Source organism: Diadema antillarum, unplaced genomic scaffold (assembly GCF_040938485.1).
Source record: "Diadema antillarum isolate AM-2024a unplaced genomic scaffold, OU_Dant_1.0 seq00000454_RagTag, whole genome shotgun sequence".
NCBI classification, from domain to species: domain Eukaryota; kingdom Metazoa; phylum Echinodermata; class Echinoidea; order Diadematoida; family Diadematidae; genus Diadema; species Diadema antillarum.
In genome coordinates, this window is record NW_027271426.1 from 1628894 (window position 1) to 1645563 (window position 16670).

Sequence of the window (16670 nt, forward strand, 5' to 3'; positions counted from 1 at the left end):
TTCGCTCTTTTTTTTTCTCTCTCTCTTTCCCTCTCAACATCGTAATGTTTTTCTGTCTGGACGCAAGGCCACATGGATCCGAACCAGCTGAAAAAAAAAATGAGAAAGAAAAGAAAAACCGCGGATACATGCCAAGGTAGCAATCACTCGGTAAGGAGTTGCCGATTTTGAGCAGACTCAACGCAACGCTCCGTTGAATAGGATGAGATTATGTGATCGAATCTAAGCAATGGCGAATAGCCTTCATGTAGCCTGACGAACAGACGTTTAGTTTCCTCATCACACGCCATACACAGATGTCCCTGGACCAGAGGGTAGGCCTAAACATCAGACTGAACATCGCAGGCAAATATGTTTCTCGTCACCGTTTGTTTTTCATCCCGAAAACTCTAAGAAAGAGGCCAAAAAAAAAAACAGACTACATTTTCATCAAAAGAATGTTAGTCATGCTCCGTCCCCATGGCTGGCTGGACAGAGTCTCAACAAGGATTCGATTTGGAGATTATGCAATAATCATATTACATACAGTTTTCGATTCTCTGTTGCCATGAATCATCATTAATTTTTTCATCTTGTTGAAGTGCCCTCTGAGGTTCTTCATCCCGCATTTCTGTAAGCATAATGTTAGCTCTTGTTGTTTGTTGTTTACCGGCGATCAAAATTCTGAGGGCATGTGTTTCATCATGCATGAAACAGTTAACGAGTTCTGTACCAGCATCTATAGTCACTTTTGCAACTTTTTTATGGTTCCTATGCTTCTTTGAACAGAATAGGCAAAAACAATCCACAACCGCCTCCTCTCTCCCTCTCTCTCTCCTTTCGTCTTTCTGAAGCCAGCAACGCGCGAGTGATTACGCAAGAAAAGTTTGCGTAAAATGGGTCAGCGGTCGCGTCCATTATTAGACGGGGGTAGACAGGAGAAGGCCGAGGGAGGGAAAGGACTTTCTCAGTGCATGGTGAACAGAAAACAAGAATCGCTCGTTCACTTTGTTTGCGCGAAATTGACTCTGAGGTACTCGTAGTAATAGTATACCTGTAGTCCCTTTGTCGATGCCCTTTGTTACATTAATGTTACAAACATTTGCTGCGCCGAAACAGGTGTAATTACCCCGGTACTCCATATCTCTCCTTAACTTTTATAACTGCGGGAGAACTCTCACCTTTCGCAGAAAAACATACAATTTCTCACAAATCATTTTACACCATAAGAGCCACCTAGATAAGAAGCTTCAGGCAATGCATATTGTAAAAGTCAAGTGTGTAGAGTAGTGTGTAGATGCTTCAGCCTAGAATTAAAAAAAAAATGTCATTAAGATACCTTACTTACAGGACAGTGACAATCATTATAGCGCTATGAAGACAGCAGCTCGTCGACTGGCGATGAGTGGTCTGTCACAAATAGAAAGCCTTGCGCTACCGCCAATACGGCGCACTGCCAGTTAAGACGAAATCCGTCTAAAAAAAGTAAATAAAATAACTTCAATGTAAGAAAGAGAAGAATGTTCCCTACAGAGAGATACAAAATGGCAAAAATTGGAAAATATGACATTCCGAAATTTCACAATTTTTCGGAAGAATCTTCTTAACCAGTCGTTATGAATGTTCAAATTATCAAGCTGACGATGTCAAGCTCTCCCAATTTTATTATTCATTTTGTATTACAAAAATGACGATCATATTATCATAAATAAATCATAATTTAGTAGTATCCTGTAAATATAAAACGTGCCTTAAAACCACCCAAAATTAAAACAAAATGTTAACTGCGATGTATCTTGGTGTGGGAGCACGCTTTAACTTGTACTAGCTTAAGATAAACATGATGTGCGAATTTCTTACGTAATAGATATAAAGAAAAAATGAAAGGGTATGACATCATGATCTCACTCATTTGAATATTCATAGGGACTGGTCAAGAAATGTTTTCCAAAGAAATATGAAATTTCAAAATGTCATGATCATCTTCCGTATTTTTAACCAGATTTTTTTTTTTTAGTTTTGTATCATTCTATAGGGAAAATTTTTCTCTTTCGTTTGACGTTGATCAATTTTTGGGGTGGATTTTCTCTTTAAACGCCACTACCATACCGTCGTGGAACTGCAACACGTTACGGAAAAGAAGCTCCGTGACCATAACTGTGCGTTGTTGGGTACCTAGTTCGGCTCTGGGTACTCTCTCTATGTAGCGCCCTCATTGTTGAAAATTGACGTAATGTGCTCTCCTTAATTTCTCCCGGATCAGTAGTGTGTATAATAGTGCATTTTCATTGCATAGTACTGATATTTGCAACATAGAACGATAAATATGAATACATAACACATAACCGTATCTTTACGTGTATATAGTTTATGTGTGACAAATTAGTGGGACATTCATTTTGGCAACAAACACCAAACATATTATTGTTGTAAAGTAATGGACGCACCGAAACATCAGCAAATTTTGACTGCATGGGTGCGTTTTTTTATACTGAACGGTCTTATCACCCCGAAATCGGTAAATAGTGCCTCACTCAGTTATTTTCGTATTCAGAAAAATAATTTGTTTTTATTTGTCGACATTTTTTCCCCCTCGTGCCAGTGCGCATTAATATTTTCCCCTCCATGCACGGTGTATCAATTTTATATAAGTTGCATGTATTTTTTTTTCCAGCGAAACTAGCTGACGACAACCGTTGAGGTCGCTATGACATTTCTGGCTTTCGTCAGATTGAAATGTTGTGCCTTGTCAATATTACACTAGTCTGTCCGTACAGCTACTCTGCATTTGATCTGCGTGTAACAAGGAATCGCACGAACTGTTTTTATTTTTTCAAGAACATTCTTCTCTTTCTGACGTGACTATTAATTTCATATTTCGAAAGTTGTTCTTTGAGGGAAATTTTATTTATTCATCTCTGTTGCTGTGCGTGTGTGTATGTGTGTGTGTGTGCTTAATATTATATAATACATAGTTTCAAATTCAAATTCAAATTCAAACATTATTTTTCATTTTTTATCAACAGAATGTACAAAGAAATACGATAATCTGATATGCGTGTCGTTGAGAATATACATAGCCAGCCAGGGATAACAGTTTGAACGGCTCACGAGCGTCATCTTTATTCTATCACTTCCAGAAATCCCTTATGTGTGTGTGTGTGTGTGTGTGTGTGTGTGTGTGTGTGTGTGTGTGTGTTTGTGTCTGTGTTTTGACACGTTACAACCAGACGACATTACCATCTCATTAACTTCGAATTCATCACTTCTTCGGATGAGCTTTTCGAAAAAAAAGAGAGTAAACGTATTGGTTAAAGATAAAATATCATTCACCCATGGACTCGTAAAAGAGAACAGCTATAAGAAACAATCAAACTCAAGAAGTATCTGAATATTTGTTGCAACTCATACTTGCGTTGAAAGAATGATTACAAAATAAGTGCATATCATGTACAAAAGGCTGTCATGCTGTCTCATATTGTTTACGACGAAATTTGACAACAGATCCAACTCGGAATAAAAACTGATGTCGTTATTGTTTCTCTTATTTCACGCACGATGTGGGTGTGCGCATTCCCTGTCCAAGTTTGCAAATTCGAAAGATAAGGAGAGACAAAGGAAAGGGATGGGGGTGGGGTGGAGATGATTTCTCATTGTACAAAGATGAATTTGGGACTATACATTCACAAGCATTGTTCCTGTGCTATTTCGTCTATGAATGCATCATTCTTGTTTTTATCTATGAAAGCGTTTCGAAGAAGAAGAAAAAAAAAAAAACTTTGCAAGGAATGAAGCGTGTTTACTGCTTTCTGATCGATGCATCAACTAGAATTTGTGTGACCAGCGATGTAACTCGAACAATCACAATCATGGCTTGTTTGTTGTTGTTAGCGCGAAGAAGCATGCGACACTTCTCATGAAAAAAAGATACATAATATAACCGTAAAAATGAGTGTTGGATTACCGCGAAATTACTGATAGTCAATGGCTTGCCTTTGGCGTTGCGTATCATCCTTCAACACTGCCCGTAAGAAGCAGAAGAAGAAACAGAAGGAGAGAAAGAAAAAAAGATAACGCGATCTCATTTGAATTGAGTTTATTTGGCATAGAATTCGCAACGAAGCTCTGGTGCGTCCGCGCCGTTGTAATTTTGTAAATGGATCCCGTGTTTGTTTCTCGCTTGTTTGGTGGTTGGACGAATTGCTCGAATCAAGCGACGGGCAGAATTTTACTTCTTTCCCTCGTTTTTTTTTTCTCCCTCTCCTTTCTCTCCCCTGCTTTATCCATCTTGGTGTCCCTTTCTACTCGCCTATTTTACATAATCAAACAGTCTTTCTATCCTGTCTATTTCTTTTCTGTTTCTGTCTGTTTGTCTGTCTGTCTGTCTGTCTGTCTGTCTGCATGTTGTCTATCATCCATTCTATAATTCGTTCAAATTGATATCCTTTCGGTTTACCTGTTATCTTTTCGTCAAAAAAATACTTATTTCCATCTTCTTGGTCTTTTATTTTGTTCTTCTTCCTCTCTCTCTATAAGATCTGCGTGATGTTTGCATTTTGTAAACATACCACACGTGATGAGAATCTGATTTTATTTTTACTCATATACTAACGCTAAGGTAAAACTTATTCACAAATAATGACAAAGACATTGTTGTTGTTGTTGTTGTTGATCTCATTGTTTATCTGGTCGTTTGTTTTCCTCGTGGGAAGTTTGATGGTCCAAATTCCTTTACCTCTGCGTGACAGTGGGATGGAGTGTTGGGTAAGAAAACGATGCATTTGGGACAAAAGTTTGATTATTCTGTCTCTTCAACACTCTAGGTTGCAGAATAATCTGTGGTTTTTGTACCATAGCTTTCCCTGTTTTTTTGCTCCCCCACCCCCAAAATCTGTGGTATCTGGCATGATAGGTATTACATCCATGTTGTTGCAATGTTGTGAAGGTATTAGCAAGTTGAATGAAACATTGATAGGAATATTCAGGAACAGCGCATAGGAACTCGAGCGCCTTGTGCAAATGTAACTCAAACTTGTGCTTATTTACAATCTTTGCAGTAATGGCGAAAGCACCATATAAAGGTCTATCTAATCGATCTCATCTTCATCAATGAGATAGCTTCGAATGGACGTGTTGCATTTTCTTTCAATTACTGCATGCAATGATCCCTTACCGACTAGCTACAAAAGTGCTCGTGTGGACAACTTAATCAGGTGAGTATCGTATAGCATTATGTTGTGCTTCTACGAATAGCGCAGAAGCTGCCACGCACCACCGTTACAGGAGAGAAGTGATCATGTCACATTTATTGTATCTGGCGAAAAGATATGAGATGTGTAAGTAGAGGCGACAGACCAGATTGGGTAGCTCGATAAAATGAGCAGATACAAATGCGAAGAGATAAATCAGCAAATGAATGACGTTGAACCATCTCAATTTTGTCGAATACAGATGATACGAGGTTTTGCGAATGAAGGCTTCACCTGTGAGCAGTACGTTCTCTCTTTAGCAAAGTGATTCTGCCTTTTTACTACCGCCTTGGTTCTACTGCAGTCTAGCACCATTCATCGATTGCTTCTGCACAACGAATCGATCAACACGTCACAATCCCCAATTTCGATCTTTCTTACATTACTGCGGTCCTACATCTACAGTGCTGGCAGATATAGGTTTTGTCATTGCCCTTACTTCTCTATGCATATTATAGTTATGAGTACTCTGTATCTTCAGTTCAATCAATTCAATCTCTCAAGGAAGGGAGAGAATAAAAGTTGTCAGAGATTGCGAATGACGTCGGATGATTACGTAACTTATGACGTTTCAAGTGCCAAGAGCATAATTCATCTTTCTATTTTCCCTCTCTGACATCTATCGTGTCCATTCTTTGCTGGTTTCCCGCCGAACTGAATCGGGATAATATGATATCACAGTCATCATAGATAGATAGATAGATAGAAAGGTAGATAGATAGATAGATAGATAGATAGATAGATAGATAGATAGATAGATAGATAGAGAGGTAGATAGAAAGATATGGATAGATAGATAGATAGGTAGATAGATAGATAGATAAGTAGGCAGAAAGGTGGATAGATAGATAGGTAGGTAAATAGAAAGGTAGATAGACAGATAGATAGATAGAAGGGTAGATAGATAGATAGATAGATAGAAAGGTAGATAGATAGAAAGGTAGATAGATAGATAGATAGATAGATTGGGAATAGAGAGAAATAGAGAGAGGCAAAAAAAATAGAGGGGGGGGGGGGAGGCAGAGACAGGCGGGATAATTTTTTTAGTATCTTCATTTTGAACACAGTGGGCGATTTTTTCGGAGAGATACCGCTCTCTGTCACCTTTATGCTTATTTCAAATGGAAGGTGGGTGTATGGGGGGGGGGGGGGAGAAAGGAAAGAAAACTGATGTTAGACTAGACAGAAGAGTGGCGATTCGTTATTCCGAAGGTTCGTTATTCCGAAACACATTGTACTATGTATACCACGATGTTCATTAATCCAAAAAATGAACTAAGGTTTGTCAATTCGAAGGTTCGTATCAGTCAACAGAGGGCGCTCGCCCTTACGGCTCTGAAATCTTCGTATTAATTAATCAAAATGTGCACAGGGACAAAGCCATAATAATAATACACTCAAACACACAAGTATATATAACGATGCCAGCGTTTGCAAGTAGTGTGAAATAAGCTACGCGCTTGAACATTATTTCATTACCTGCGGTTTCGTCGTGCATCCTGTAACTTTGTAGGTATGTACTGGTGGGACATCGGTGGCAATCGATAAGAATAATATACAGTCGCAATACAAGAGTCCCTCTGCTCGCACCTTAATTGTGTAAATTCTTTTTCCTCGAAAACGGGACTGTCCAGCTCCGTCCGAGAAGAAACGAGAAGGATAGAAAATCGTATAATTTTGTTTCCAAACCAAGAGTTTTGATCAGCGCACTTCAGAAATTGGAGTGGACCGGTGTGACGGGAGGGATTTTTGTGTATTGAAATCGTCTGTAATTCCAACACCCAGCGGGAGAGAACCAAATATAACATCTCACAGGGAAAATCTAGGCAGTCGTTAGCGAATCAGAGGCAAATATTAAGACGGTGAAAGCATTTCTGAAGAAGAACGCGCCAGTTCCTCTTAGCGAGGAACGATCAATGGATTATGTTACGTTTACTGTCCATGCTGTTGCTGTTGCTATTACTTTGTTGATGTTTTGTTGTCGTTTTGATAAAAGCCTAGATTGGAATGGCGTTTGATAACAACTGTCGTGTGCCAAATAGACTTGGCTGATATTTGTCATAATTTGCTGCTGTCGCAAAGTCAAAATTTCGCGATGATTTCGTTTCGTCAACATAAAGGGGATGATCCTTTTCTTCTGTCATTTTCATGTAACATGCTCTCTATAACGTAATCACCAACCATGATGTATATAGACCGGACTGCACTGGTGTGCAGTGGGCCTTCTTGGCAAGAAAAAGAAACAAAGAAACAAAGAAACAAAGAAACAAAGAAACAAAGAAACAAAGAAACAAAGAAACAAAGAAACAAAGAAACAAAGAAACAAAGAAACAAAGAAACAAAGAAACAAAGAAACAAAGAAACAAAGAAACAAAGAAACAAAGAAACAAACAACAATAGTAGCAGCAGCAGCATCAATAATAAAAAAAAAACCCACAAAAGCAACAAAAACTACTACCCCCTCCCCTAAGTTGCAGTCGCACATAATAACCACTCGTAGACGTTGGGGGCGGTATTAAACTTTGCATCATGTTCTGTGAGAATGTCTTGCTTCACATCTGGGTCGCATCGGGGGTGGTTTTGTCTGACGGTTTCTCAAGATTATGTGAACATGTCCTGGCTTCAAGAACTGTGTGTTTGATACTTAACGTTATTTACACAGCTCCCGTAGTATGCTTATACATAGGTGCAAAGAAGGAATGAGTTGCTCAGAAATGCACTGTGGTGTTCAAAGAAAAGACGCTTCCTATTCCACTGGCACCTGAAAGTGTAGGGCCTAATTCCACGTTAATTTCAGTTAATAGATTCAAACACAACAGAACGGTGAAAGTTTCATTAAACTAAACACACACACCCACACAATAATACGCACACGTGCCAGAGAGAAAGTTATACTGAATCTCAAAGCTGTAAGCGTTTTCTCAAAGTATTTGGCGACTTGAACATGGATGAGGTAAAAATCATCCCCAATAGGTCCTTCCACATGACCTACTTAAAAATCTTCACTAAAATTCACATTGTCTCTTCTTTCTTCTTTTTGTTCACACTTTTTTTCTTTCGTCCCCGCTTTTTCCTCTTCCTTTTCTTTTTCCCCGTTGATAGAAGTGTTGCTGTGGCTATGTGGATAATACCGCGCGAACTCTCTGAACTTGAGGTTCGAGTTTCGTGCCAACAGCAGTGACGTGCGCTTGTTCATCCTCGACGGAGTGTTTTTGCCCGCTATCTCAACATAATCATCTTCAGGCGTGAATTTGAGCCGTCAGCCCTGCGGCGAGTTGCATACAAGCAGCATTGTTGTGCGCCCTCATGCGGTTACCACGTGTAATGATAGGCCGACATCTTCAAACCATTATAACAATAATATCATCCTTATGATAATTCACAATGATGATAATAACAGTGATATGAGTAATCGCAGGGTAATCAGCAGCACCATCATTGATTTGCTAATGTCCTCCTCATCATCATAATCATCATACTTGAATAGATATCAGTTTAAATTCTTGAATCAGTTACAACTGTACAAATTTACATGCATTATTTGTCACTGAACAAAGTGAGATTTATGTTTATATAATCATTACTTTACTGTGGAGAAACGAAATAGATTTTAAAATTGACCTTGAACTTGAACGACACTGAAAATGAGCTATTCGACATTGTGATTTGCGGTTAACCTGAATTTTTCGACTATGTTTTTGAATGAACGAGTGCACGTTCTGCACCATTTCTGAATGATCAGGGTAAAGGCATACATGTAAAAAATCTCCTTTAATACTTCACACACCATGGTTGGAGCCCCACTCAAACTATGGCGAAACAAGTATACAGATGCGTAATACCGAGTAGGCCCTATATCACAACTCTTTGTAAAGAGTTCTTGTGGTCAAAACGCCGAATCACGAACAGACGATAGAATTACTTTCAAAAACTGCCCATTCAGAATGTCCACACAATTCGTGGAGCAATTATAGCAGTAAGTCCGCCAACCTCAAAACTTGACGGTCTGCTCTACAGTCGTCAGCATTTGGAAGTTTTTAGTGTAGTGTCACTCACTGAAACACATAGCCACGACATACTAGTAGTGTGTGTGAGCGTCTATCGTGATAACAACAATGTGTCTGTTTGTTGGCCATGTTGTCATTTTCAGAGAGGTACAAAATGACGCCTATTCGAGATTGGAGCCCTTTTTGCAGCCTACATATTGAAAAGCCAGTCATTTCCTCTAGAAATTTTCTGTTACATAACAAAACAAATTTTGATTAAAAAATACAGAAATAGTGAAATAACTGTTTATTTAACATTTTGCCATGACTGCTTTCGGTTGTTCACTCCACAGTTTCCTTCCGGAGTTGCGCTACATTTTTACGTCGCCGCAGGGGGTAAGACATTTGCGTCCATTTCGCTGTAACGCTCATTTCGTTTTCTCTCCCCCCCCCCTTCTTACCCAATGTGTTTTTCTCTAAAAAATCCCCGAACACTGCTTGCGACAATCAGTCAAATTGAGCGGAAATGGCTAGTATCAGTTTCACCCTGCATGCTGAAAACGAAGAAATATACGTTCCACTATATATACACACACACGCAGGCGATAGACATCACACAGACGTCATCATTCGCACAGTTCTAGACTATAAAACATAAACGCAAGACAACAACAACAACATCTCCACCAGACACCAACCGTGGATGCGCTTCCGCTCGCTGGGGATACTGTACTCAAGACGTATCTGGGGCATCTTTGAGGTGGCCTTGAACCCTTCCTCAATCCCTTAAAGTGGTGCGGGATTCGATGAGGTAATCCTTCTCTTCACATAATTATCTAAACATATATTTTTATACCCATCTCCATTCGATGGTAGTCGAATGATCGAAAAATATTAATATGCTCACACGCTTGTATCGTCTTCTTTGTTTTCTTTTTTTTTTTATGGGGAGGGAGTGGAAGAGATGGGGGCGCTCGTGATGAATTTGTTTTCTTCGCGCTGTTAGTACTCAGTAACTATCTTCACCTTTTAAACCTATATCAGCATAGACATAATTCTTCTTGCCTATAAAATGGGGCCCTAGTTTAATTATTGTGCAGACGGACATTTCACTCAAAATGCTCAAGTTGGATTTGAGATCAGGAGTGGCGTCAAACAAGCACAGCAGTGTAAAGATGGACCACTATGATTGTTTGTGTGTGCGTGTGAGTGTGTGTAAGTGCGTGTGTGTGTGCGTGTGTGTGTGTGGAGAGAGAGAGGAGGGGGAGGGGGGAGATGAAGCGAGTGCGAAAAGGCCACTGGCTTTCAAAATGTGACTTCTTCAAATTACGATCTGGGCTCACGATTTGCGTTGCCCAGATACACCCCCTGTTCTTCTGACGTACACCATGCTGCTTAAGCTGCAATCGGCGTGAAGAATGTATATACACTATTAAAGTAAATGCATTCGCGGGTGAGGTGCCATCTTCAATAAACAAATTTGAGATTTGCTGGCTCCAAAACATCCGTACAACCAGCTTCCCTTTTGCACACTCATTACGGTAGATCCAGGAAAAAGGGGGGAGGGGATGGATACTAGGAGGATACATAAAATGGAGGTAAAATCAGTCGCCATCACGTTGACGCAAATCGTAATTGACGAGCGAATATGAGAAAAAAACCCGCCACGTCTGAAAGATCAACGTCACGCTGTAATTAAAATTGGCAATTTTGAAGTCGAAGTGCTGCTTTGATTTGTTTGTTTGTTTGTTTGTTTGTTTGTTTTTTTTTTTTGGGGGGGGTCTTGTCTTCTTTGACAGCGGATCATATGTGAGGTTAGGTTCACTCATCGGGATAATATTAAGTTGGGCGGGAAAGGGAAAAGCGAGAAGCGGGAAACGGGAAGTGTGAAGGGGGAGGGAGGGTTGGGTAATTTTCCCGGAGGCACATATTTCTGATGTATTGGTGCTGATGGGGTACAATCTCGGTCAGTACTGTAAGTTATGGTGATGAGTGCAATGGAATGGGAGAAAATTTAGAGGATGATGCCCCAGAAGGATCTGAATAATGGTCTAGACGGAGGTTAAAGTCCGGACATGAAGACTAGAGATTGAGAGAACGTCACAAATGTTTAGCGATCACGTGATTATGTTTTTCCCGATGGTATATCGTTTTGGTTGAGACGGGGATTCAGTTTTTAACTATTTGCGTGATAATTCATAGAAACCCTGTTTTATGAAATGTTGAAGAGCATACTATTCTCAGTGGAATTCAAAGTTTATTTGGTAAAAATCGATATTGAAATGGCTGAGATATCCAAAGACAAAGAGGTCCTAATAAAAAGTGGGACCCAACTGTTATCAGGACTACTTTGTTTTCCGATTTCTTTTGATACTAAGTATCTCAGTCATTTCAATACCGATTCTTATCACATAAACTTTGAACTCTTCTTAGAATAGTACGCTCTTTAATACTTTATAAAACAGGGTTTCTAATTATTTCCCAAAATGTTAAGACCTAGATGAATCCCCACCTCAGCCAAAAACTTTACTATTCCTTTAAGGGAGAACTGGTGATTGCGAGCGCAGGTGTGCCAACTGCGGGCATCTCAGCATGGCCCCTGGTCCCAGCAAGCCGTGCATCACGGCCGCAATCGTTTAATACGACGCGACGCCAATATCACCATCCACTATAGGAATAGCTGCGCCAGACAAGCGAATGCCCACACTATATGCAAGGATTTAGGTCAAGTACAGATAACACAACAACAACAGCAACAAAAACAAAAATGGCAATAACAAACCAACAAAAATTGTAAGCCGTCTTAATTCACGCGGGGCTGCTTTTCTCGACTTTCTCCATTTTCTCAGAGTACAATCGATTGCGTTTGGATTTCGAAGCGCCCCGCATACAATACCTGTCGTGGTCAGAGAGATCTGTTACGACGTTATAATTCAGCGGTCCCAACGCTAATTTCTCAGAAATGACATTAGATGTCAAATATTCTTTACATGATAAAGCGGCCTCCGGCCACTTTTTTCATATGATATTCATTTCTTGGTTTGACTTCCTTTCTTTTTCTAAAATATTTTGTTGTGAAAGTCCGCTACACAGCGCCTTGGTGGTTCGATGCGATCAGCACTAATTCTTTTTTTTTTGTAGCCTTCAGCGCAAATTACAAATCTTCATTAGATTTTCTGCTCATTGTTGGATTAGCTTATGTGTTCTCTCTCTCTCTGTGTCTCGCTCTTCAATTCTTCAGTCCATTTTTCTCTGCCCTGGCTTTTCTAATTTCTTCTTCTTCCTCTTCTTCTCTTCTTTCCCGGCGCTGACATTCTTACCGGGAGCGTTGTTCCGTCATTGCGAGGTAAATTGTATTGCGGCGCACTATACACTGTACCTATAATTTTGCTTGTACACACACACATACACACACTCACACACATACACACACGCAACCAGATACAATATGAAAAAAATAAAATAAAACCGCAACAAAGAAAAACAATTCGTCACAATGATATTACCATTTCTCATGTGTCTAACCAACGCTTTGTCTGCGTAGCGCCTCGAACAATAGGCACAAATTTGCGCAGATAGGTCGGTAAAGGTCAAAATATTGCGAATTAGTCGCCGCAGTGCCAGAGGAGCTAAAGTATCAGTTGATATAAAACGCGGAGAAGTCTTTGCTGTATATCGCCTCTGTCTGCACGAGTAAAATCAATGCATTATCGTCAATAACTCCTATACGATTTCAAGGCATGGTTTTTGCGGTGGAAAAATCACGGTGTGCGAAACACGAGTTGTTGTTTTTTCTTATATCATATCTTCTTAACGCATTTGTGTGGTGAACGAAAGAGAAAAAGGACAGAGCTCACTCTGAACATACCTGTATACGTAAGAAAGTACAGCGTAAAGCCTATATAATGCATATACACGGGAAGCAAGTCTTAACAGCTGCGAGGAATTTAGAATACAGCCTATTTAGTTATAAACTCACGGATATTTGCGTCAAATTCATCGGGTTTTTTTTTTTTGTAACGAATTTTCGGCTATGAACAGACTTCTAATGAGACAGCAGTAACAGATCCACCAAGAGCATTTTCAAACCATCATCTACGCTAAAGCTGCAAATCATTGCCACTTACTAATTGGGTTGTTGTGCTCAAAATTTTAGCAACCACCCCTCAAAAACTTGAGAGAGAACAAACAAACAAACAAACGATGCACAGGTGATTATGACTCTGCCATATGAAAGAGGACCCCACTCTTCCGAGTTCTGCGTGTATTTTATTTATATTATGTAGATGTAAATGTCTGCGAAGAGGATAATTTTTGTGTAAACAAGTATATAGGCTTTAACCAGTCCGATGAACCTGTCGTGAGTGTTTGTAAATTTGTATGTTTTATTTACGTACTAAAAATCAACATATTCCATACATAAAGGTTAAGAAAAGAAAAACATACGGTCAAACCATATGAAAACTGAATCTCCAGATATTGGACAAGAAATCAGATCAAAATCAAATCCCATCAATTAAAATAATACTAAAAAATACCAGAAAAAGGACCTTCAATTTTGCCCCTTGTTCGCAAGGGAGCGATATTTGTTATATATTTTAACTAAGCAGGCTATATACCGATATATACATGTATTACTCAAGCCAAGCCATCAGTATCGATCAAAATTTAAACTGAAGATACCTGCCATTTTGTAGTTGATGCTGCCGCTGCTGTGTGCTCGTGTGTGTGTGTGTATGTGTGTGTGTTTTGTGTGTGTTGTAGAAAACAGAGCTGAGCGCTGCAGCTGTATAAACACACACACACATACACACACACACACACGCACACACGAACAAGTCAGAACTGAAACAGAACATCACATGCAGTTTGATACATGTGCATTGTTTCATTTATCTATGTTTATTTGCACATAGCTTCCATGTCATCGCGCATATTTATTATGTGTGCGCTTATGTGTTATGGGTTTTCGTTCACAAGAGCTCTAACCCTCCACCGCCGCGAGGTTAGGGACATTCATAGGTAAATTTTCTACCGTTCTGCGCCCCACCGTGGTTCCCTCTTTAGAACCATGCGATCATATACCATTTTGGGACGATGATCGCAATGGATGGGTAAATATTGACAAAAACCTCACGACGTCAAACATCAGAACAACAATATTACGTCCGCTCTATTGTGCGTCGACCGGTACTCCGAATTTTCTTCTCAGGCCCCGCCCAATCCGACCCCCCCCCTTCCCTCGCTCACACACTCAATAAAGTTAAGACTGCATGCGGCAGACTTTTTTTTTTTTTTTGGGGGGGGGGGGGACATGTTTTTGCCTTCGAAATGAGTGAGGGGAAAACCGTGGTATAATGTAGATGGTACAGGAAGCATACACAGCTCACGATCGTATGAACAGTATATGGCGTGTGTTTTACACCAGAAAGACCATATAATCATCAACATCTATCCACCTGTCTTATCAATTGGCGTGGCGTCCTGATCGCGAATTTGCGAGTCTCGATACTCTTCTACTATACACACGATGAAGAACTGACGAATATTGGTCAAGTGTGACGTCAAAACACACACGATGTGTTGGATGTACATGTATGGTTGAAATGATTATATGAGATCATTATGATCTTTGATCATTGCGAAAATGTCAGTGATTATTGCTAGGTATAGCTTTATCGAGGAAAAAGTAATAATATGAATCCCCTTTTTTTGGCAAATGAGTCTGGGGAAACCAATAAATTAATAGTGACATCTCGTATCAGAGAGTAAAGACATGTTGAACAACAGCAAGGGAATGAGAGTAACGCAATACACCTGCTATACGTATTCTGGTAGGTTACAGGGGGGAAATAATCGAACACACGTGCACTGGTGAATTACTCAGGGGAAAATGTACATCAGCGATCGCGAAGTGCTGCCAGTGTAAATTGATAATCATGGATCACAATGCAATTTGTCAGACACATTCGTTTGTATCTTAATGATCAAATGAAAGAAAAAAAAATATGGCCAATAATCGTCGCTCTTCTGGTTGGGTCTCTTATGACGTTTAGTTTTCAATTGGTGCACAAAAATTATTCCTGTTGCATTAGCTGGAAAACTCATACATTTCACAATGATTCTGGCTACATTTACAGCGGCTGGAGTTCACCGTGCTCAGAGTGTGAAAGTAAAGGGGTACATCAGGGTGTTTTTCCTCCGACCAGCTCGACGCACAAAAAAAGGAAGAATTTCAAATGAGCCACAAAAGACATTGAGCACCGACGCAACGTCAAGTTCTTAACCATTCATCGCCAAGCACTCGGTCATGCTGGATACTCAAGTAGTCTGCCACAAGGGGGGAAGGAATAACGCGCACACTAAATGCACACATCGCAACACACACAACAGACACATGCTTGGTACAAACACAGGCAATAAGAACCTGTCACCAAAAGCACATAATCATGAGGAATGACAAAAGACACGAAAGATGATATAGAGACAAGGAAAGACAAGATGATGAAAGAGGGGGTAGAATCATATTAACTGCATAACTCCTCCCCAGAGAACTAGCCATGTAAAATCTCGGATTTAAGCCTACTGCAGCCTGCCTGCGGGCATATCTCTTCGAGGATGAATCACAAATGAGAAAGAATTGGCATATATTAGAGGCTAGGGGGTAACAGAACATTGCACGTGCATCCAGAAATACAAGGCAAAGTTGAATCCACTAAGACTTAAACTGGGTTAAGGAAACGTTGTCTTTAAAAGAAAACAACTTTAAAGCAACTACTTGAAAGTGAGAAAAGAGGAAGGAATGTTTAAAGGAAGATAAGAAGAGGATAAAAGGGGTGTGAAGTTAGGGAGCTCACCTGTTGAGGGACCAGCCCGTTGTATAGATGACAATGAGTAGCTTACAAGTTTCTTCTAGAGTTGACTAGGACGTACAAAAATATGAACTTCTATCTTTCTTCTTCTGAAACCCCGCGACGAAACCAGCGCCCGGGCCTAAAAATGAGGGGGGTAGAACCGGCTACCGCGTCAGCTTGAGGATGTGGATGTCGTGTACGAGGACCAGCCTCGCACGCCTCAGAGAGATATACGTCTGTACGACACTGCGCTTCAAAGCTCAATTGAACGTCATTGATGCCGCCACTCCGTTAGATCATGGTTAGATGATATACCCTCGTCCACCACCAGCACACAGGAGCAGGGATCCGCGCACACAAAATACGGACTTGCATAGAATAATTATACATAATGTGTATGCACACACGCACCAGCACGTACGTATAACACGAAGAAACTGGTACACACAGTGTCTCTGGCACAAGCAATGAGGTGCCAGAAAAGCTACCTCGCTGGTACAACACGTGTATTCATCCAAGCATACCGTTGACGCACACAGGCGTATTGACTTTCGGAGGATTCGATGCATGACGAAGAATAGGTTTCGTGAAGACACCATTTT

The 16670-nt window shown here is 40.2% G+C and overlaps 1 protein-coding gene across 1 annotated transcript in view; it reads right to left on the reverse strand.

Moving 5' to 3' along the window:
• LOC139732836 (nuclear hormone receptor E75-like) overlaps positions 1 to 16301 on the reverse strand; it is a 45388-nt gene extending 29087 nt beyond the window's left edge. The window contains exon 1 of the mRNA XM_071643678.1: positions 16072 to 16301. The gene's annotated coding sequence lies outside the window, so the exon portion shown is untranslated. The remainder of the gene's footprint in view (positions 1 to 16071) is intronic.
• Between the last annotated feature and the right edge of the window lie 369 nt (positions 16302 to 16670).